The following is a 20056-nucleotide window of genomic DNA, read 5'->3' as shown; positions in this document are numbered from 1 at the left end:
TTGGGAAGTTTCCTTTTAAAATTTCCTTTAATGCGTCGTCTTCCTTCTGTGCCTGGGCTAAGTCTTGGATGTTGGTCTGTGAGACCTGAACGGCGTGTACTGGGGCACTCTCGGGGGGTTTCCAAAAGTGGCCATGTCGTGAGCCTGCCTTCGCTGGGGCGTCAGCTTTTACGTTACTGGGTGGGGAGGAACGGTGCTGACTTCTTACTTTGACTGTGCCATATTTCCTACCTTTAGCTGTCTGAAGGATATGTTTGAGCAGTGGGGCTGAGGGTAGAGGTTTTCCGTTGGCGGAAATAAATCCTCTGGATTCCCAGAGAGGTAGAAATTCTGTTCAGCTGTTGCAGACATACAAACTGTCTGAATATATGTCTGCAGGGGTCGGGAACGAATCGCAGTGCTGGACAATGTAAGCGATGGCTGCTAACTTGGCTGCCTGCGAACCTAAGTGTCCAGGCAACTTTAAAGCAATTTCTTCTAAAGCGCGTCCCTGCGCGTCCTCTACATAAATACCACATCCTGTTATCCTTTTTCCACCAAGGACTGTGAATGAGCCATCTACATAAATTCTCAGTGCTTTGTCTGTGGGCTGGTCGTCTGTGGTCGATTGCCTGTCTTTTTTGGCATTGACTTGAGAACAAAAGGGCATGTGCTGTGCTTGGGAGCTATGATCTCGCACTCATGTGGGGTTCCTGCATAGTGCAAATTATTGGCGAGAACGGTGTGCGTTTTTGTCCATTTTACAGTAATGTTGCGTCCTTGTAGGAGTAGGATCCATCGTGCTGCTTCAGTTTGGTTCACTGTGCCGCCTTTTAGTCTGCCGTCCAGTAAAAGCTGTCGGGGTGTGTTCGGTCAAAATGGTTACTGGGTTGAGTCCGGTTATGTACGAGAAATACTGTACCGCCCAGAAAACTGCTAACAGGTGCCTTTCACAGGCTGAAATCCCTGTTCCACTGGATCTAAGACTCATGAGGCATAGGCTACGGGTCCTAGACGATCGTGCCTTTCCTGCAGGAGTACGGCCGAAAGGGTTCGGACGGTGGTCGCTACCTCTATTGCGTATGGTGAGTGTGGATCTGGGGCTGTGCTCAGGGCGTGTTTCAATGCATCCACGGTATCCGTTTGCTGTGGAAGCCATTTCCATGGGGCCTGTTTCTTTAGGAGCTCGGAGAGTGGGGCGGCTTTTGTGGCAAATCCATCAATGTGGTTTCTGCAATATCCAACCAGTCCTAAAAATGACCGCAGTGCTGTAATGTTTTGGGGCAAGGGCAAGTTTACAATGGAATCAATGTGTTTGTGTTCTATTTCACTCTTTTCATGCATGATGACCGTACCTAAATATGTGACTTTTTCCTGGAGGATTTGGGGTTTCTTGGGGTTAATTTTGCATCCAATTATTGTGAGTAGTTCTAATAATTCGGAAAGAAGCGAAATGTGCTCTTCCTTGGTGTCAGTCTGTAGGAGCAAGTCGTCCACACACTGAACAAGGCATTCAGGGCGGGAAAATTTAGATAAGCCGTTTGCCAATTGTCTGTGAAAGTTGGAGGGGGAGTTGTGGAAGCCTTGTGGAAGGCACGTCCACATGTACTGCTGTCCATGGAAAGGAACGCAAATTTATACTGGCATGCTTTGTACAGTGTGTTGGACCAAAAGCCATTGCTGATATCCAATACCGTGAAAAATTTCGACTGGAGTCCCTGTCTCAACATGGTCTCAGGACTCATGGCAATGGTGGGGGCTGCTCGGGGATTCACTTTGTTCAACTCTCTGTAGTCGATGGTCAGTCGCCATGAACCAATCGGGGCCTTGTTCGTCGATGCAATCCTTGATTCTATAAAGCCGTTCTGTTTCTGGGGTTTAGGATTGAGACCTGTAATGTTAACCACTCCTGGGATTTTGCCGCAGTCGTGCTTGTGCTGGGCAAATGCTGCTTTATGTCTTTTCAAGACCTTTCTAACCGCTTTGTCTGTGGTAATGGTTTGTGGATCAAACCAGCACTCTCCTACTGATCTGATTATATGGGCATAATTTCCCACTGTGAGCGTGGCGGGGGCTCGCGCTGCTGTAGCCATTTTCCATATACATTTGTTGACTGGGTCGAATGAAAGGTTGTGTGTATTCATGAAATCTATGCCTAGGATGTGTTCTTCTGCATGGGATAAATCTACTAAAATGACCGCGTGTTTTGTTTTAATGTTACCAAACTGTACGACCACAGGTGCTGCGATGTGTCCTGCTGGAGGTGACCTGTAAAGCCACGAAGGGTAATGGTGTCCGTAGTGGGCCAAATCTCTTTCTGGTACATGGTGGAGGAGTTTAACATGGTTTGGGACCCTCCTGTGTCCCAAAGGAACTCTACTGGGTGTCCCCGGACTGTGCCTGCAACTACCAGTCTTCCGGACTTATCCCAAAGGGTATCGCAGACCCAAGTTAGGGAGCCCGAACATCGTCAATCAATGCCGTTCTAGGCCGAATTATCTGGTTGGGCGCTAATAATGTGGATGGGTCTGGCATTGTTTCTGGGTGCTGATTCCTTTGCTGCTTCGGGGGGGGGCTTGACATTCTTGGGCATAATGTCCTTTCTGTCCACAATTGTAACATTCTTGTGTCTTGGGGTGCTGGGTGCTACTTCTGTCTTCATTTCCCCATGCGGGGTCTTGGTGTGCCCTTACTGGATTCATTGAGGCGTCTACTCTGTCTTTCTCTGTACAGACTGTTCCCAAGCTCTTGACAATCGTTTTAGAACCCACACTTCATTGTGTGCTGGGTCTGAGGGGTCGTAACTGGCACATGCCTTCTGTCCTGCTCCTGTGGCATGAGATACTAGCATACGGGTCCATTTGGCCGTATTGTCTGCTGATAAACAGGCGCGGGCTAACTCACCAAATACCGCAGTAAAATGGATCCAGAGGCTTCCAGCAAACGCCGTTGGATGTTTTCCCTTTTTCTGCCTGCACCAGTTGAGTCCTTCGACCAGGTCTCCTCTATTATAGCTTATGGCGTCTAAAATGGCCGTTTTCATTTCTTGGAGGCTACCTCCTCCTACATTTTGTGGGTTGGGAAGGGCTGTGCTAACTGACTGGTCTAGGCTCTTCACTATGAGCTTTACCTCTTCCTGCTCGTCTAAACCGTACATGAGGTACAACCGTACAACTAGTTGCTTTACTAGTTCGAAAAAATGGTGTGGGTCTGATGTGGGGTGGAAAGTCTCTATCTACTGGCGGGCATCTCTTAACTGGGTGATAGTTAATGGGGTGGTATACACAAAATCGGGTTGGCCTTCTATGGTGACACCCTGCGCTGCGTGGTAATGGGGTTCATTGGGTTGGGTGCTGCCTGTGCAATCGGTGGTGCGGGTGCTTTTCTTTTTGGGCCTGGGGGGGCCTCTATTTTGATTCTCGGTCTCACTTACATACCATTGGGCGGTTTCACTGAGTTCCTGCTAATCGGGGCCGTCTTCCTGATCTAGCTGTGGGCCAAAGGTGTCTCTCAACCCATTTTGAACAGATTGCAGGGATTGCAACTTTGCAATTTGCTGCCTGCACTTGGCATGATCCACCAAACTCTGCCTCTGTTCCATGGTGGAACTGTGGAGTGCTCGGAGGGCTGCCTTTAAATCAGCGCACTGTTTCCTTAACTGTTGTACCTGGTTCTCTGTTTCTTCTCTTACCATTACAGCACGTTGTGTGTCCTGGTGGGCCTTATCATACTGATTTGGAAGCTGCTAAGGTGGGCGAGACAGGATTGATGTGCCCTCTTGACATCATCCCTTTCCTTGTCCTTTGCCGCTAACTGCTCCCGGAGTTGCACATTTAGTTTCTCACTTTCACTTAAATCTCCCTCTCTACTTCTCTCCTTCTCCTCAAGATACTTGCGGAGCGTCCTCACAACCTCCTCTGTGTGTCGCAATTGTGCCAGACAGGACACAATTGCCTTCGTCTTACGAACCTCTTGTGAATCTCAGTCAGGCTGTCTGGCCAGACACCAAGTCAGTCCTATGCTGCCAGGACCTGTTTCTTCATTTGCGCAAAATTCCGACCATAGAGGACATCCTTTCCCCTTTAGGTATCTCCGAATCTCTTCTTCCCATACGGGATGCTGTTTTGATCTATTGGTCGCTGCAACCTCGGGCTCTTGTGGATGCATAAGGAGTTCCATTGCCTTCATGGCCATCCCTGCAATTACTTCTGTCTTCTGGAAATTTGGGAGAAAGGGGAATAAAGCGGTGGTGCAAACACGGGTACGGCTCAAGCTATTTTCTGGTTTATGCAACTCCCGAAAGTTTCACACAACAAAATCTATCGAGTTTACCTTATATCCTTTTGTTAGTACACATGCAAATTACACACTTCCGAATTTTGGAGGTTTGATCGATACTGGTTTCGCTTGTGGTTTCTTTTATTTTGCCAAATTGGATTTCTAATTCAATCGTTTTGTGGGTTCTCTTGGAGTGACATGGTCACTTCTGGGTCGGATCCTGTCAGATGTCGCCAATAACTGTTGCCTTTTCTTCTCTTACTCTTTTACTCTGTCCTTTCTGTGCCTCTGTTCCAGTTATGGCAATCAGTGAGTTTGCCCTTCTTTCTATGTTATCTGTATTCTAATGCTTAGAGTCGCCAGGTATCAAATGATGCCACCACAAAATATAAACGGCTATTGATCCAAGAGCCAAACACTAGTTAGTTATTTCAAGGTCAAGGGTGCTTTATTTACACACAATTAGTCATGCAACATAAACACTACTAGTTAACTACACCTATCGACTAAGACAACCTGTACTTAACTTCGGGCACCCGGCTTAGGTCAGAGAACAGTGGCCGCTGTTCGATTGTGGATCTTCTCAAGTCCAAAGGAGTACTGCTGCTCAGCTAGGCTCGTCCATCTGGTAGCAAGCGTTGAACTTGGATTTGCTTCTGGTGTTGCTGCAATTGGAGATGGCCGTGACCGGGGTACCAAGTCCAAGAGAGGATGAACAGGTGGCAAACTCTTCCTCTTATACTTGTGGGGTTTTTGCGCTCTTTTGGGCAGTCCTTCAGTTTGGGCCCCACTAATTGGGTGATCCCTGATCACTCCGTTCGATTCCTAACCAGTGGGCGGGGATCTGGATCGCTGGGCGTGCCCCAAGCGGTCACTGACCGCATTGTTTTTTTTTAATGAACAATTTTATTGAGGTATTTTTGGCATATAAAACAATGACATTGTATAGTACCGTACAAAAGGAAAAGCAAATCTCACATAGTGCAAACCACAACTCCATTCGCGCAAGAACCTGCCTAAACCACCACTCTACACTACCCTACCCTACCCCCCCCCCCCCCCCCCCCCCCCCCATCCTTCTGACGATTAATTCTCCGCGAAGAAGTCAATGCATGGCTGCCACCTCTGGGTGAACCCCAATGGTGAACCTCTTAAGGCAAACTTAACCTTTGCTAGACCAAGAAAACTCGCCATGTCCGATAGGCATGCTTTGGTCTTCAGGGAATTTGAGTCCCTCCATGCCAACAGTATTCGTTGCCGGGCTACCAGGGAAGCAAAGGCCAAGACATTGGCCTCCTTCTCCTCCTGGACACCCGGGTCCAACGACACCCGAAAGATTGTCACCTCAGGACTCATTACGACCCCAGTTTTCAAAACCCGGGACATGATGTCTGCGAATCCCTGCCAGTACCCCCTGAGTCTAGGGCACGACCAGAGCATGTGCACATGATTAGCCGGCGCACCTGGCACACTTGTCCTCCAGCCCGAAAAATTTACTCATCCGGGCCACCGTCATGTCGGCCCGGTGCACGACCTTAAACTGGATCAGACTGAGCCTGGCACATGTTGCGGTTGTGTTTACTCTCCCCAAAGCTTCTGCCCAAATACCGTCCTCCATCTCTCCCCCCAAGCTCCTCTTCCCACTTAAGCTTTAGGTCATCAGTCTGTGTATCCTCTGCTCCCATTAGTTCTTTGTAAATATCTGAGACTCTACCCTCACCTACCTCTCCCCTAGAAACTACCCTGTCCTGCCTCCCCTTTGGCGGGAGGCATGGGAAGGACAGCACCAGTCTGCGCACGAAATCCAGCACCTGTAAGTATCTAAAGTCATTCCCTCCCGCCAGCCTGAACTTCTCCTCCAACGCCCTCATGCTCGGAAAGCTCCCTTCCAGGAACAGATCACCCACCCTCAATCCCCGCCCTCCGCCACGGTTGATACCCACCGTCCATGTTCCCCGGGGCAAATTGGTGATTACCGCAGATGCTCTCACTTTCCCTATATGACTCCTCCACTGGCCCCACCGGCGGGAGTGGCAGAGGCGTTGTAATCAGGGCTGCCAAACTAGTGCCCCCGCACAATGAAGCCTCCATCCGCTCCCAGACCGACCCCGTGCCCACCATCCATTTCCCTATCATCGCTATTGCTATGTTTGCCCAGTAGCAGTTGCTAAAGTTCGACAACGCGAGCCCCCCCTCCCCTCTGTTCCTTTCGAGCATCACCTTCCTCACCCGCGGTGACATCCCCGCCCAGACAAATCCCAGGATAATTTTATTCAGCCTCTTAAAGAAGGACCTTGGGATGAAAATGGGGAAACACTGAAATATGAACAAGAATCCTGGGAGAATTGTCATCTTGACAGTCTGCACCCTCCCCGCTAGTGACAGCGGGAGCGCATCCCAACTCCGAACCTCCTCCCTTACTCATTCAACCAATCGGGACAGGTTGAGCTTATGCAACCTGCCCCAGTCCCGTGCCACCTGTATCCCCAAGTATCTAAAGCTTTCTCCTACCAGCCTGAAAGGCAACCCCTTTAGCCTATTCTCCTGCCCCCTCGCCTGAAGTACGAACAACTCGCTCTTAGCTATGTTCAATTTATATCCTGAAAATCAGCCAAATTTCCTCCGGATTTCCATGACGCCATTCATCCCCGCCATTGGGTCCGCTAGGTATAACAACAGGTCATCCGCGTAATGTACAGTACTACCCCGCTCGCCGCACGGCCCACCCATCCTACCCCTCGTGGGCCCCGCAACCGACCCCCCCCCGACTGGGGCCACTTCCGCGCAATATGCCTGCGATGCTTGCCACACCGCACATTCTGGGGGTCCCCGCTGCTACTTCTGCGGCCAACAGAAGCACCCCCGCCAGCGCTGCCCGGCCCGTGCCGCGACCTGTAAATCCTGTGTCAAGAAAGGCCATTTTGCAGTGTTGTGTCAGGCCCGCACAGTTGCCGCTATCGCGCCCGACCTCTCTCCCTTCCCTCAGCCGATCGCGCAATGGGCGCCGCCATCCTCTGCTCCCGGGGCCACGTGCGACCAGTGGGTGCTGCCATCTTCTCCCCCCAGGTCCATGTGCGGCCAGTGGGCGCCGCCATCTTGCTCCGCCCCCACAACGTGTGCACCATGGGTGCCACCATCTTGCCCCGCGCCCGCAACGTGCGCTGCATGGGCAGCGCCATCTTCTCCCCCACAGGAACTTCGGATGCCATCATTTTGTCCTCCCCTCGGGACTGGATCACAGGACCCGGGTCGCTACCGCTCCTCGTCGGACTCCTCGGACGATCACCCGCTGCTTGCCTCCATGACGCTCGACCAGTCCCGTCCTCACAACCTGGCTACCACTTCGACGACGTTGCTCATCAACGGCCACGCGACCTACTGCCTACTAGACTCCAGGAGCACCGATAGCTTCATCCATCTGGACACGGTAAGGCGCTGCTCCCTCGCGGTCCATCCCGCCAACCAGCGGATCTCCCTGGCTTCCGGATCCCACTCTGTCCCGATCCGGGGTTTCTGTCTGGTCAACCTCACCGTACAAGGCGTTGAATTCAGCGGTTTCCGCCTGTACGTTCTCCCCAACCTCTGTGCTACACTATTACTGGGCCTGGATTTCCAATGTAACCTCTAGAGCCTCACCCTCAAATTTGGCGGGCCCCTACCCCCACTCACCGTTTGCGGCCTCAAGACCCTCAAGGTTGACACTCCCTCCCTCTTTGCCAATCTGACTGCAGATTGCAAGCCCGTCGCCACCAGGAGCAGACGGTACAGCACCCAGGACAAGACCTTCATCAGGTCCGAAGTCCAGCGGCTGCTTTGGGGGGGTATTATCGAGGCCAGCAACAGTCCCTGGAGAGCCCAAGTGGTGGTGGTTAAAACTGGGGAGAAACACAGGATGGTCGTCGACTACAGCCAGAAAATCAATCGGTACACGCAGCTCGACGCGTATCCCCTCCCTCGCATATCTGATATGGTCAATCAGATTGCACAGTACCGGGTCTTCTCAACGATTGACCTGAAATCTGCATACCACCAGCTCCCCATCCGTAAATCGGACCGTCCCTACACTGCCTTTGAGGCGGACGGTCGCCTCTATCAATTTCTTAGGGTTCCCTTCGGCATCACTAACGGGGTCTCGGTATTTCAAAGAGAAATGGACCGAATGGTTGACCGGTACGGACTGCGGGCCACGTTTCCGTACTTAGACAATGTCACCATCTGCGGCCATGACCAGCAGGACCACGCGCCAACCTTGCCAAATTTCTCCACACCGCATCTCTCCTCAACCTCACTTATAACAAGGAGAAATGCGTATTCAGCACAGAACGCTTAGCTATCCTCGGCTACGTAGTCCAAAATGGACTACTGGGGCCCGATCCCGACCGCATGCGCCCCCTCATGGAGCTCACCTTTCCCCACTGCCACAAGGCCCCCAAACGCTGCCTGGGGTTCTTCTACTACGCCCAGTGGGTCCCACAATACGCGGACAAGGCACGCCCACTGATACAGTCCACTCAATTTCCCCTCAAGGCCGAGGCACAACAGGCCTTCGCCCGTATTCGCTCAGACATAGCCAAGGCCGGGATGCACGCAGTAGACGAGACACTGCCCTTTCAAGTAGAGAGCGACGCTTCAGATGTCGCCCTTGCCGCCACTCTAAACCAGGCAGGCAGACCCGTGGCATTCTTTTCCCGCACCCTCCATCCCTCCGTAATTCGACATTCGTCTGTTGAAAAGGAGGTCCAGGCAATCGTTGAAGCAGTGTGGCACTGGAGGCATTACCTGGCCAGCAGGAGATTCACTCTCCTCACTGACCAACGGTCGGGAGCCTTCATGTTTAACAACACGCAGCGGGGCAAGATCAAAAACGATAAAATCTGACGGTGGAGAATCGAGCTCTCCACCTATAATTACGAGATCTTGTATCGCCCCGGCAACCTCAACGAGCCCCCAGACGCCCTCTCCAAAGGTACATGTGCCAGTGCACAAGTGGACCAGCTCCGTGCCCTGTATGACAGCCTTTGCCATCCGGGGGTCACTCGGTTGTACCACCTAGTCAAAGCCCGCAATCTGCCCTACTCCGTCGAGGAAGTACGGACAGTCACCAGAGACTGCCAGGTCTGTGCGGAGTGCAAACCGCACTTCTACCGGTCAGACCGTGCGCGCCTGGTGAAAGCGTCCCGCCCCTTTGAACGCCTCAGCGTGGATTTCAAAGGGCCCCTCCCCTCTACCGACCGCAACACGTATATCCTTAGTGTGGTCGATGAATTCTCTAGGTTTCCCTTCGGCATCCCATGCCTGGATATGACGCCTGCCACCGTCATTAAGGCCCTCGATTCCATATTCGCTCTGTTCGGTTTCCCCGACTATATCCACAGTGACAGGGAATCCTCATTCATGAGCGATGAGCTGCGTCAGTTCCTGCTCAGCAGGAGTATCGCCTCCAGCTGGACGACCAGCTACAACCCCCGGGGAAACGGGCAGGTAGGGTGAACGGGACGGTTTGGAGGGCCGTCCAGCTGGCCCTACGGTCCAGAAACCTCCCAGCCGCTCGCTGGCAACAGGTCCTCCCGGATGCATTGCATTCCATCCGGTCTCTACTGTGCACTGCCACGAATAACACGCCCCATGAATGTGTTTTTACCTTCTCTAGGAAGTCTACATCCTGGGTGTCACTCCCGACTTGGCTCGCAGCTCCAGGGCCGGGCCTACTGCGTAGGCATGTCAGACTCCACAAGGCGGACCCTTTGGTGGACAGGGTACGCCTGCTCCACGCAAACCCCCAGTATGCCTACGTGGAGTTCCCCGACGGCCGCCAGGATATGGTCTCGCTCAGGGACCTGGCTCCCTCGGGTGCCGATCCCACTCCCACATAACTCCCCACCCACGTGCCACCCTCCCCTCCCCCGGCGCTCCCAGCATCATCCCACCAGGTCCATCCCTCTTTCCCCTGCCCAGTCTAGAGGACATGGAAGATTTCGGCACGCTCCCGGAGTCATCCAGCCACTGGCCAGCACCAACACCGCCAACATCAACACCCCCAGCACTGATGCCGTCGACGCTGACACCGCCTGTACAGACGTCGCCACCACTGCTGCGTCGCTCTCAACGAACCGTCAGACCACTGGTCAGACTTAACCTCTGACGGGCACCGGGTTGCAAGATGGACACTTAATTTATTTTCCCCTCCCCTCTGTAAATAATTCACGGATGATGTATATAGTTCCACGTCACCCCCGCCGGACTCATTTTTAACAGGGGGTGAATGTGGTGATCCACCACTGTGTAATTGTGTGTGTGCCTGTATTAGGGGATGTACAGCAGTACCTGTATTACAGGTTTGTCGGTAGCCCCTGCCAGCTAACTCCGCCCACAGGGAACTGTATAAATATGTATGAGTTCTCCTGAGCTGCCATTCTACCAGCTGCAGTTGGAGGATAAACATCTCACTGTAATAAAGCCTCTCTTGTACCGATTCGAGTCTTTAAGTGCAATTGATAGCGCATCAGCCTGTAGTCAGCACCCCGAACTCGGCCTGCAGCCTCTGTCATTTCCTGAGTAACTCTGGCCTCGGGGACTCCACATAGCTCCTGTCCGTCCGTAAGATTTCCTGAACCAGTCAGTCCATTTCTGCCCTGTCTGTCCTGTCCCTATGGGCCCGGATTGAGATCAGCTCCCCTCTCATCACTGCCTTCAGTGCCTCCCAGAGCACCGCTGCTGAAACTTCTCCGGTGTCATTTACCTGCAGGTAATTCTGCATGTATTTCTGAGTCTCTCACACACCGCCGCAAGCAATTCAACTTCCAACCTCCATTGTGGGTGCTGGAAGCTATCCTTAAAAATCTGTAGATCTACCCAATGCGGAGCATGGTCCGATATAGTAATTGCCGAATATTCTGCCCCACAATCCCGGCCAGCAAGTCCCTATGACAAAGAAATCAATTCGGGAATACACCTTATGGACTTGTGAGTAGTACGAAAACTCCCTCGCCTCCGGCCGGCTAAATCTCCATGGATCAGCTCTCCCCATTTGCTCCATGAACCCTCTCAGTTCCTTTACTGTCGCTGGCAACCTGCCCGTTTTTGAAGACGACCGATCCAGGCTCGGGTCAAGGACTGTGTTAAAGTCCCCACCCATGATCAGTTTGCGTGAGTCCAAGTCGGGGATCTTCCCTAGCAACCTCCTGATAAACTCCACATTGTCCCAGTAAGGGGAATACACACTGACCAAGACGACTCTCACCCCTTCGAGCTTACCCCGAACCATAACAAATCTGCCGCCCCCATCTGCAACTGTACCCTCCACCTCAAATTGAACCCTTTTATTAATCAGGATCGCAACCCCCGTAGTCTTAGTGTCGAGCCCCGAATGAAAGACCTGACTAACCCAGCCCTTCCTCAACCAAACCTGTCTACCACTTTCATAGAACATAGAACATAGAAAAATACAGTGCAGAACAGGCCCTTTGGCCCACGATGTTGTGCCAAACTTTTGTCCTAGATTAAGAACAAATTAATTGACACCCTATCATTCTACCGTAATCCATGTACCTATCCAATAGCCGCTTGAAGGTCCCTAAAGTTTCCGACTCAACTACTTCCATAGGCAGTGCATTCCATGCCCCCACTACTCTCTGGGTAAAGAACCTACCTCTGACATCCCCCCTATATCTTCCACCATTCACCTTAAATTTATGTCCCCTTGTAATGGCTTGTTCCACCCGGGGAAAAAGTCTCTGGCTGTCTACTCTATCTATTCCCCTGATCATCTTATAAACCTCTATCAAGTCGCCCCTCATCCTTCTCCGTTCTAATGAGAAAAGGCTGAGCACCCTCGACTTTTCCTCGTAAGACCTACTCTCCATTCCAGGCAACATCCTGATAAATCTCTTTTGCACCTTTTCCAAAGCTTCCACATCCTTCCTAAAATGAGGCGACGAGAACTACACACAGTACTCCAAATGTGATCTTACCAAGGTTTTGTACAGCTGCATCATCACCTCACGGCTCTTAAATTCAATCCCTCTGCTAATGAACGCCAGCACACCATAGGCCTTCTTCACAGCTCTATCCACTTGAGTGGCAACTTTCAAAGATCTATCAACACAGACCCCAAGATCTCTCTGCTCCTCCACATTGCCAAGGACCCTACTGTTAATCCTGTTTTCCGCATTCATGGCAGCAGGGTAGCATGGTGGTTAGCATAAATGCTTCACAGCTCCAGGGTCCCAGGTTCGATTCCCGGCTGGGTCACTGTCTGTGTGGAGTCTGCACGTCCTCCCCCTGTGTGCGTGGGTTTCCTCCGGGTGCTCCGGTTTCCTCCCACAGTCCAAAGATGTGCGGGTTTGGTGGATTGGCCATGCTAAATTGCCCGTAGTGTCCTAATAAAAGTAAGGTTAAGGGGGGGGGTTGTTGGGTTACGAGTATAGGGTGGATACGTGGGTTTGAGTAGGGTGATCATGGCTCGGCACAACATTGAGGGCCGAAGGGCCTGTTCTGTGCTGTACTGTTCTATGTTCTATGTTCTATGTATGCCCTTCCAAAATGGACAACCACACACTTTTCAGGGTTAAACTCCATCTGCCATTCTCAGCCCAGCTCTGCATCCTATCTATGTCTCTTTGCAGCCGACAACAGCCCTCCTCACTATCCACAACTCCTCCAATCTTCGTATCGTCTGCAAATTTACTGACCCACCCTTCAACGCCCTCATCCAAGTCATTAATGAAAATCACAAACAACAGAGGACCCAGAACTGATCCCTGCGGTACCCCACTGGTAACTGGGCTCCAGGCTGATTATTTGCCATCCACCACCACTCTCTGACTTCTATCGGTTAGCCAGTTCGTTATCCAACTGACCAAATTTCCCACTATCCCATGCCTCCTTACTTTCTGCATAAGCCTACCATGGGGAACCTTATCAAATGCCTTGCTAAAATCCATGTACACCACATCCACTGCTTTACCTTCATCCACGTGTTTGGTCGCCTCCTCAAAGAATTCAATAAGACTTGTGAGGCAAGACCTACCTCTCACAAATCCAGATGCACAGAAATCCTATCCCTCAATACCCTTTCCATTACTTTGCCTACCACCGAAGTAAGACTAACTGGCCTGTAATTCCCAGGGTTATCCCTATTCCCTTTTTTGAACAGGGGCACGACATACGCCACTCTCCAATCCCCTGGTACCACCTCTGTTGACAGTGAGGACGAAAAGATCATTGCCAACAGCTCTGCAATTTCATCTCTTCCTTCCCATAGAATCCTTGGATACATCCCGTCAGGCCCGGGGGACTTGTCTACCCTCAAGTTTTTCAAAATGCCCAACACATCTTCCTTCCTAACAAGTATCTCCTGAAGCTTACCAGTCTGTTTCACACTGTCCTCTCCAACAATATGGCCCCTCTCATTCATAAATACTGAAGAAAAATTCTCGTTCAAGACCTGTCCTATCTCTTTTGACTTGATACACAATCTCCCGCTACTGGCCTTGATCGGTCCCAACCTCGCTCTAGTCATCCTCATATTTCTCACATATATGTAAAAGGCCTTGGGGTTTTCCTTGATTCTACCTGCCAAAGATTTTTCATGCCCTCTCTTAGCTCTCCTAATCCCTTTCTTCAGTTTCCTCCTGGCTATCTTGTATCCCTCAAGCGCCCTGTCTGAACCTTGTTTCCCTCAGCCTTACATAAGTATCCTTCCTCTTAACAAGACATTCAACCTCTCTTGTCAACCATGGTTCCCTCACTCGACCATCTCTTCCCTGCCTGATAGGGACATACGTATCAAGGACACGTAGTATCTGTTCCTTGAACAAGTTCCAGATTTCAATTGTGTCCTTCCCTGACAGCCTATGTTCCCAACTTATGCACTTCAGTTCTTGTCTTCCCCCAATTCTAAACCTTACCCTGTTGCACGCACCAATCCCTCTCCATTACTAAAGTGAAAGCCACAAAATTGTGGTCACTATCTCCAAAATGCTCCCCCACTAACAAATCTATCACTTGCCCTGGTTCCAAAGTACCAAGTACCAAATCCAATATGCCCTCCCCTCTGGTCGGACAATCTACATACTGTGTTAGAAAAGCTTCCTGGACACCCCGCACAAACACCACCCCATCCAAACTATTTGATCTAAAGAGTTTCCACTCAATATTTGGGAAGTTGAAGTCACCCATGACTACTACCCTGTGACTTCTGCACCTTTCCAAAATCTGTTCCCAATCTGCTCCTCCACATCTCTGCTGCTATTGGGGGGCCTATAGAAAACTCCCAACAAGGTGACTGCTCCTTTCCTACTTCTGACTTCAATCCATACTACCTCAATAGGCAGATCCTCCTCGAACTGCCTTTCTGCAGCTGTTAGACTATCTGAAAAAATGAAATGAAAATCGCTTATTGTCACGAGTAGGCTTCAATGAAGTTACTGTGAAAAGCCCCTAGCAGCCACATTCCGGCGCCTGTCCGGGGAGGCTGATACGGGAATCGAACCGTGCTGCTGGCCTGCTTTAAAAGCCAGCGATTTAGCCCAGTGAGCTAAACCAGCCCCATATCTCTTATTAATAATGCAACCCTACCACCTCTTTTACCACCCTCCCTAATCTTATTGAAACATCTATAACTAGGAACCTCCAACAACCATTTCTGCCCCTCTTCTATCCAAGTTTCCGTGATGGCCACCACATCATAGTCCCAAGTACCGATCCATGCCTTAAGTTCACCCACCGTATTCCTGATGCTTCTTGCGTTGAAGTATACACACTTCAACCCATCTCTGTGCCTGCAAGTACTCTCCTTTGTCAGTGATACCTTCCCCACTGCCTCACTACACGCTTTGACGTCCTGAACAACGGCTACCTTAGTTTCTGGACTACATGTCCGGTTCCCATTCCCCTGCCAAATTAGTTTAAACCCTCCCGAAGAGGACTAGAAAACCTCCCTCCCAGGATATTGGTGCCCCTCTGGTTCGGATGCAACCTGTCCTGCTTGTACAGGACCCACCTTCCCCAAAATGCGCTCCAATTATCCAAATACCTGAAGCCCTCCCTCCTACACCATTCCTGCAGCCACGTGTTCAACTGTACTCACTCGCTATTCCTAGCCTCGCTATCACGTGGCACCGGCAACAAACCTACTGTCCTGGCTTTTAACTTCCAGCCTATCTCCCTAAACTCGTTTATTACATCCACACCCCTTTTCCTAACTACGTCGTTGGTACCAATGTGCACCATGACTTCTGGCTGCTCCCCCTCCCCCTTAAGGATCCAGAAGACATGATCCGAGACATCCCTGGCCCTAGCACTCGGGAGGCAACATACCTTCCGGGGGTCTCGCTCGCGACCACAGAATCTCCTATCTATTCCCCTAACCAGTGAGTCTCCTATCACTACAGTATTGCTTTTCTATTCTCCCCCCTTCCCTTCTCAGCCCCAGAGCCAGGCTCATGCCAGAGACCTAGCCGCTAGGGCCCTCTCCAGGTAGGTCATCCCCCCCCCCCCCCCCCCCCCCCCCCCCAACATAATCCAAAAAGGTATACTTGTTTTGAAGGGGAACGGCCACGATGCATCCCTGCACTGTCTGCCGATTTGTTTTCTTTCCCCTCAGTTGCGTCTCCTGCAGCATGACTACGTCCGCCTTCAGAACCCGCAAATGCGCGAACATACGTGCCCTCTTCACTGGCCCATTTAGCCCTCTAACATTCCAGGTGATCAGCCATCCCCTTTCCTCGGCCAGCCCTCCAGCCATGTGTCGTGCTTCCTCTGGCCTGCCTCCTGGCTAGCTCCACCCATAATCTCCTCACTGTTGCCATGTCCAGTTTCCATCCTTGTCAGCAGAACAACTTCCTCCCCCTCCCTCCCCCCTCAGTAACACCATCCTACCACCTAACCCCTGCTCTAGTCTAACTGTATGAATCCCCTCCCCCCACCTGGCTTCCTTTGACTAGCCCACCCAGCTAGCCTGGTGGCTTCCGCTTCGGCGCCAGCACGTCTCACCCATTGTTCGCTGGCTCCCCTCCCCCCGGCCCATCCAGACCACTTCCCCAAACCAGCCCTGCTTAAACACACACTCTATACAAGTCAGATATCCCCTACAATAGTGCAATTTAGATCAAATAGATAGAGATAAGAAGTAGCAGGCACTCTCAGTCCTTCCCCTCCACACACAGAAAAAAGATTGCAAAAAATTCCCCTGAAACCCCAATCATAACTTCGCCTTTTTACCAAACCTCCAACCAAATAAGAGACCCCAAAAAGGAAACATTTAGGGTAACCACGAAAAAGAACAAGAAAAACACATCATAACCAAAATACATCAACCTAAAAAGGTTGAAAAAATGAAAAGAACGAATCCAAGCATGCGGGTATTTCTCAAAGTGAGAGAGAAACAAAATAGACTTAAAAGTTCAACCTGAGTCCAAGACCTTCAGCTCAGAGCCAGCCCTTGCTTCTTAACAAAGTCCATCGCCTCCTCGGGTTCCTCGAAATAGTGGTGCTGGCTCTCATACGTAACCCACAGTCGCGCCGAAAAAGCAGCCCGAATGTCACCTTATTCTTGTACAAAATCTCCTTCACCTGCCTGTAGCCTCCCCTCCTCCTGGCCACCTCAGTGCTCAGGTCTTGGGAAACACGCAGGGTGCTCTTGTCCCAGGTACAGCTTCGTGTGCTCTTGGCCCATTTCAGAACCCACTCCTTTACAGGTACCTGTGGAACCGGACCACTATCGCTCGTGCGGCACTCCCTCGTCGCGGCTGCCTCACCTGCACTCTGTATTCCCTGTCCACCGCCAGCGGACGAGGGAACACTTTGTTCCCCAGCAGCTTCTGGAACTTATCTGCCACATACGCGGCAGCATCCAGCCCCTCAGCCCCCTCCGGGAGGCCAACAATTCTTACATTCTGCCGGCGAGATCTGTTGTCCAGCTCCTCCAGCCTTTCCAGAAGCAATTTTTGCTGATCCCTCAGCCTCCGAATCTCCACGTCGCCACTGTTTGAAAGTCTGCCTGCTCCTCCACTAACTTCTGGAGCTTCTCAGCCTGATCATCCAGCCTTTATCCAATCAGTCCATCGACTTCTGGAGTGGCTCCAAATTATCGTGCTTCAGAGCTAAAAACCCCTCCTGCATGGCCTGTAGCAGCTGCTCCAATGTAGGCTGGGCTGTCAGCGCCTTGCTCTGGACACTGGCCATATTGGTTTCTCTCACAGCCTTCACCGTGCCCTTGTTTGACCACTTCTTCTGCTGTTTACGGTCCCTCTGGCTTCTTAAGTCCATACAACTCTGTATGGGTTCCGTGCCTGAGTACTATTGCTTTCCAGTTCTGGGGCGAAATTCTCTGCAGACCGTCGTAACGCCGATTTCCGGCGAGCAAAATTGGTGTAGATGACTCCGGCGTGGGGGCCTTTTAGGCGGCTATTCTCCGTTCCCGGAGGGGCCAGCAGCGGACTGACGCGATACGGGAGAGAGAGAGACAGACCGGCATTTGGGGGGGGGAGGAGGAGAGAGACAGACCCGGCATTGGGGGGGGAGGAAGGAGGAGGAGAGAGACAGACCGGCATTTTGGGGGGGGGGAGAGAGAGAGAGACAGACCGGCATTTGGGGGGGGGGGGGGGGGGGGGGGGGGGAGGAGGAGGAGAGAGACAGACCGGCATTTTGGGGGGGGGGGGAGAGAGAGACAGACCCGGCGTTGGGGGGTTTGCGGCGTTGAGTTGAGAGAGGGGGGGCGGCGTTGGAGGGGGGTAGGGGTGGTGAAGAGGGTAGGGGTGGTGAGGGGGGGTTGGGGTAGGGGCAGCGGCGTGCAGAGGACGGGCCCCGGGCCAACGCACCGTCGCCCCCCCTCTGCACGCAGCTGCCCCTACCCCAACCCCTCCCCTCACCACCCCTACTCCCTTCACCACCCCTACCCCCCTTCAACGCCGCACCCCCCCCCACTAACGCCGCACCCCCCCCCCACTAATGGAGGAAGGAAGGGGGGGAGGAGGAAGGAAGGGGGGGAGGAGGAAGGAAGGGGGGGAGGAGGAAGGAAGAGGGGAGGAGGAGAGAGGGGGGGTTGTGGGTACCGGCCTTCAGAGGGGGGGGTGTGGGTACCGCCGTTGAGGGGGGGGGACCCGGCGTTGAGAGGGGGGGGACCTGGCGTTGAGAGGGGGGGGTTGCGGCGATGAGGGGGGGTTGCGGCGTTGAGGGTGGGGGGTTGCGGCATTGCGAGAGATGGGGGGGCGGCATTGGAGGGGGGTAGGGGTGGTGGGGAGGGGGGTAGGGGTGGTGGGGAGGGGGGTAGGGGTGGTGGGGAGGGGGGTAGGGGTGGTGGGGAGGGGGGTGGGGTGGTGGGGAGGGGGTAGGGATGGTGGGGAGGGGGGTAGGGGTGGTGGGGAGGGGGGTAGGGGCGTTGGAGGGAGGTAGGGGTGGTGAGGGGGGGGTGGTTGGGGTAGGGGGCAGCGGCGCACAGAGGGGGGGGACGACGGTGCGTTGGCCCCGGGCATCCGTCGCCCCCCTCTCTGCACGCCACTGCCCCCAAACCCCCCCCATGCCGCAACCCCACCCCCCGATGCCGCAACCCCCCCCGCTGCCCCCAAACCCCCCCCCATGCCGCAACCCCCCCCATGCCGCAACCCCCCCGATGCCGCAATCCCCCCCGCTGCCGCAACCCCCCCCGGATGCCGCAACCCCCCCCGATGCCGCAACCCCCCCCGATGCCGCAACCCCCCCCGATGCCGCAACCCCCCCCCGATGCCGCAAACCCCCCCCCCGATGCCGCAAACCCCCCCCCCCCCCCCCCCCCCCCCCCCGACACTGAACGGCGTCAACCATCATCAATGGTTGACACCGTTTTAAAGCTACTGTGATTTTCGCCGACATGACCCGTGGCCACGTCGGCGGGACTTCGGCCCATCCGGGCCGGAGATTTGTGGAAACAAAAATATAATGAAATCCCGCCGGCGCCAGCTGTTTTCAAAGGCTGCCGGCGGGATTTGCACAGCGCCGGTTTTTGGCCGGTCAGAGAATTAAAAACCCTGCGGGAGCGGGATTAACGCCGCTGCCAGCCGATTCTCCGACCCTGCGTGGGGTCAGAGAATTTCGCCCCTGCGCTCAAAAGCACAAAAAAGTCAGGGGAAAAGGTCCAAAAGTCCGACCGAAACGGGAGCCACCAAATCTACGTCCTACTCCCTCATAGTCGCCACCGGAAGTCCACTGACCCCATTGTTTACGCGTCCCCTGAACAGGGAGTGGCGCCGAAATGTCTGGGACTGTTCCGGTTGCTCGAGTACCAGTCCTTTGTTTTGGTGAGAATGGGCCATCAATGGTAATCGGCCCCATTACAATGCTAATTGGTCGGAGTTTCGATACCATCTGGACTTCTTGCTTGCAAATATGCATTTCAGGCCCTGAGCCTGCCTGAGTCTTTGCTTGTCCATTTTACCTGCTAGGCTTTGCGGGTTTCCCTGTACCTAGTTGGAAGTGGCCATTCCAGATGGCTACAAAATGTCTTTGATGTTTTGAGGGTTTTAAACTTTCATTTGCCCATGCTTCCATGCATATAATACACATGAACTTTAAATCCTGATTTGCAGTAGAACAATTAATAACGCATACATCAAGTAATCATCTTTATGCTGTTTTCAGTTTCTTCTTCATGGGCTGTTCACCAAAGGCCCAGGAGTTCACACCAGCACTGCTGGCAGCGGCAAAATAGGTGAATCTCTCTCGCGCCCAGTACTTGCGATATCAGCGCATGGGGCACATGGCCTGCTCTCTGCTGCCACTTTTGGTGGGGGGACTCCGTTGTTTTCTGAAAACAAAACTGGCC

The 20056-nt window shown here is 52.8% G+C and overlaps 1 protein-coding gene across 1 annotated transcript in view; it reads left to right on the top strand.

The window, feature by feature from the left end:
- Window positions 1-20056, top strand: part of LOC119953484 (cation channel sperm-associated protein subunit delta-like) — a 760311-nt gene that overhangs the window by 184875 nt on the left and 555380 nt on the right. The window lies entirely within an intron of this gene.

Source organism: Scyliorhinus canicula, chromosome 18 (assembly GCF_902713615.1).
Source record: "Scyliorhinus canicula chromosome 18, sScyCan1.1, whole genome shotgun sequence".
Lineage (NCBI taxonomy): Eukaryota > Metazoa > Chordata > Chondrichthyes > Carcharhiniformes > Scyliorhinidae > Scyliorhinus > Scyliorhinus canicula.
Note: the sequence above shows the minus strand (reverse complement) of the source record. Positions and strands in the feature narration are given on the sequence as shown.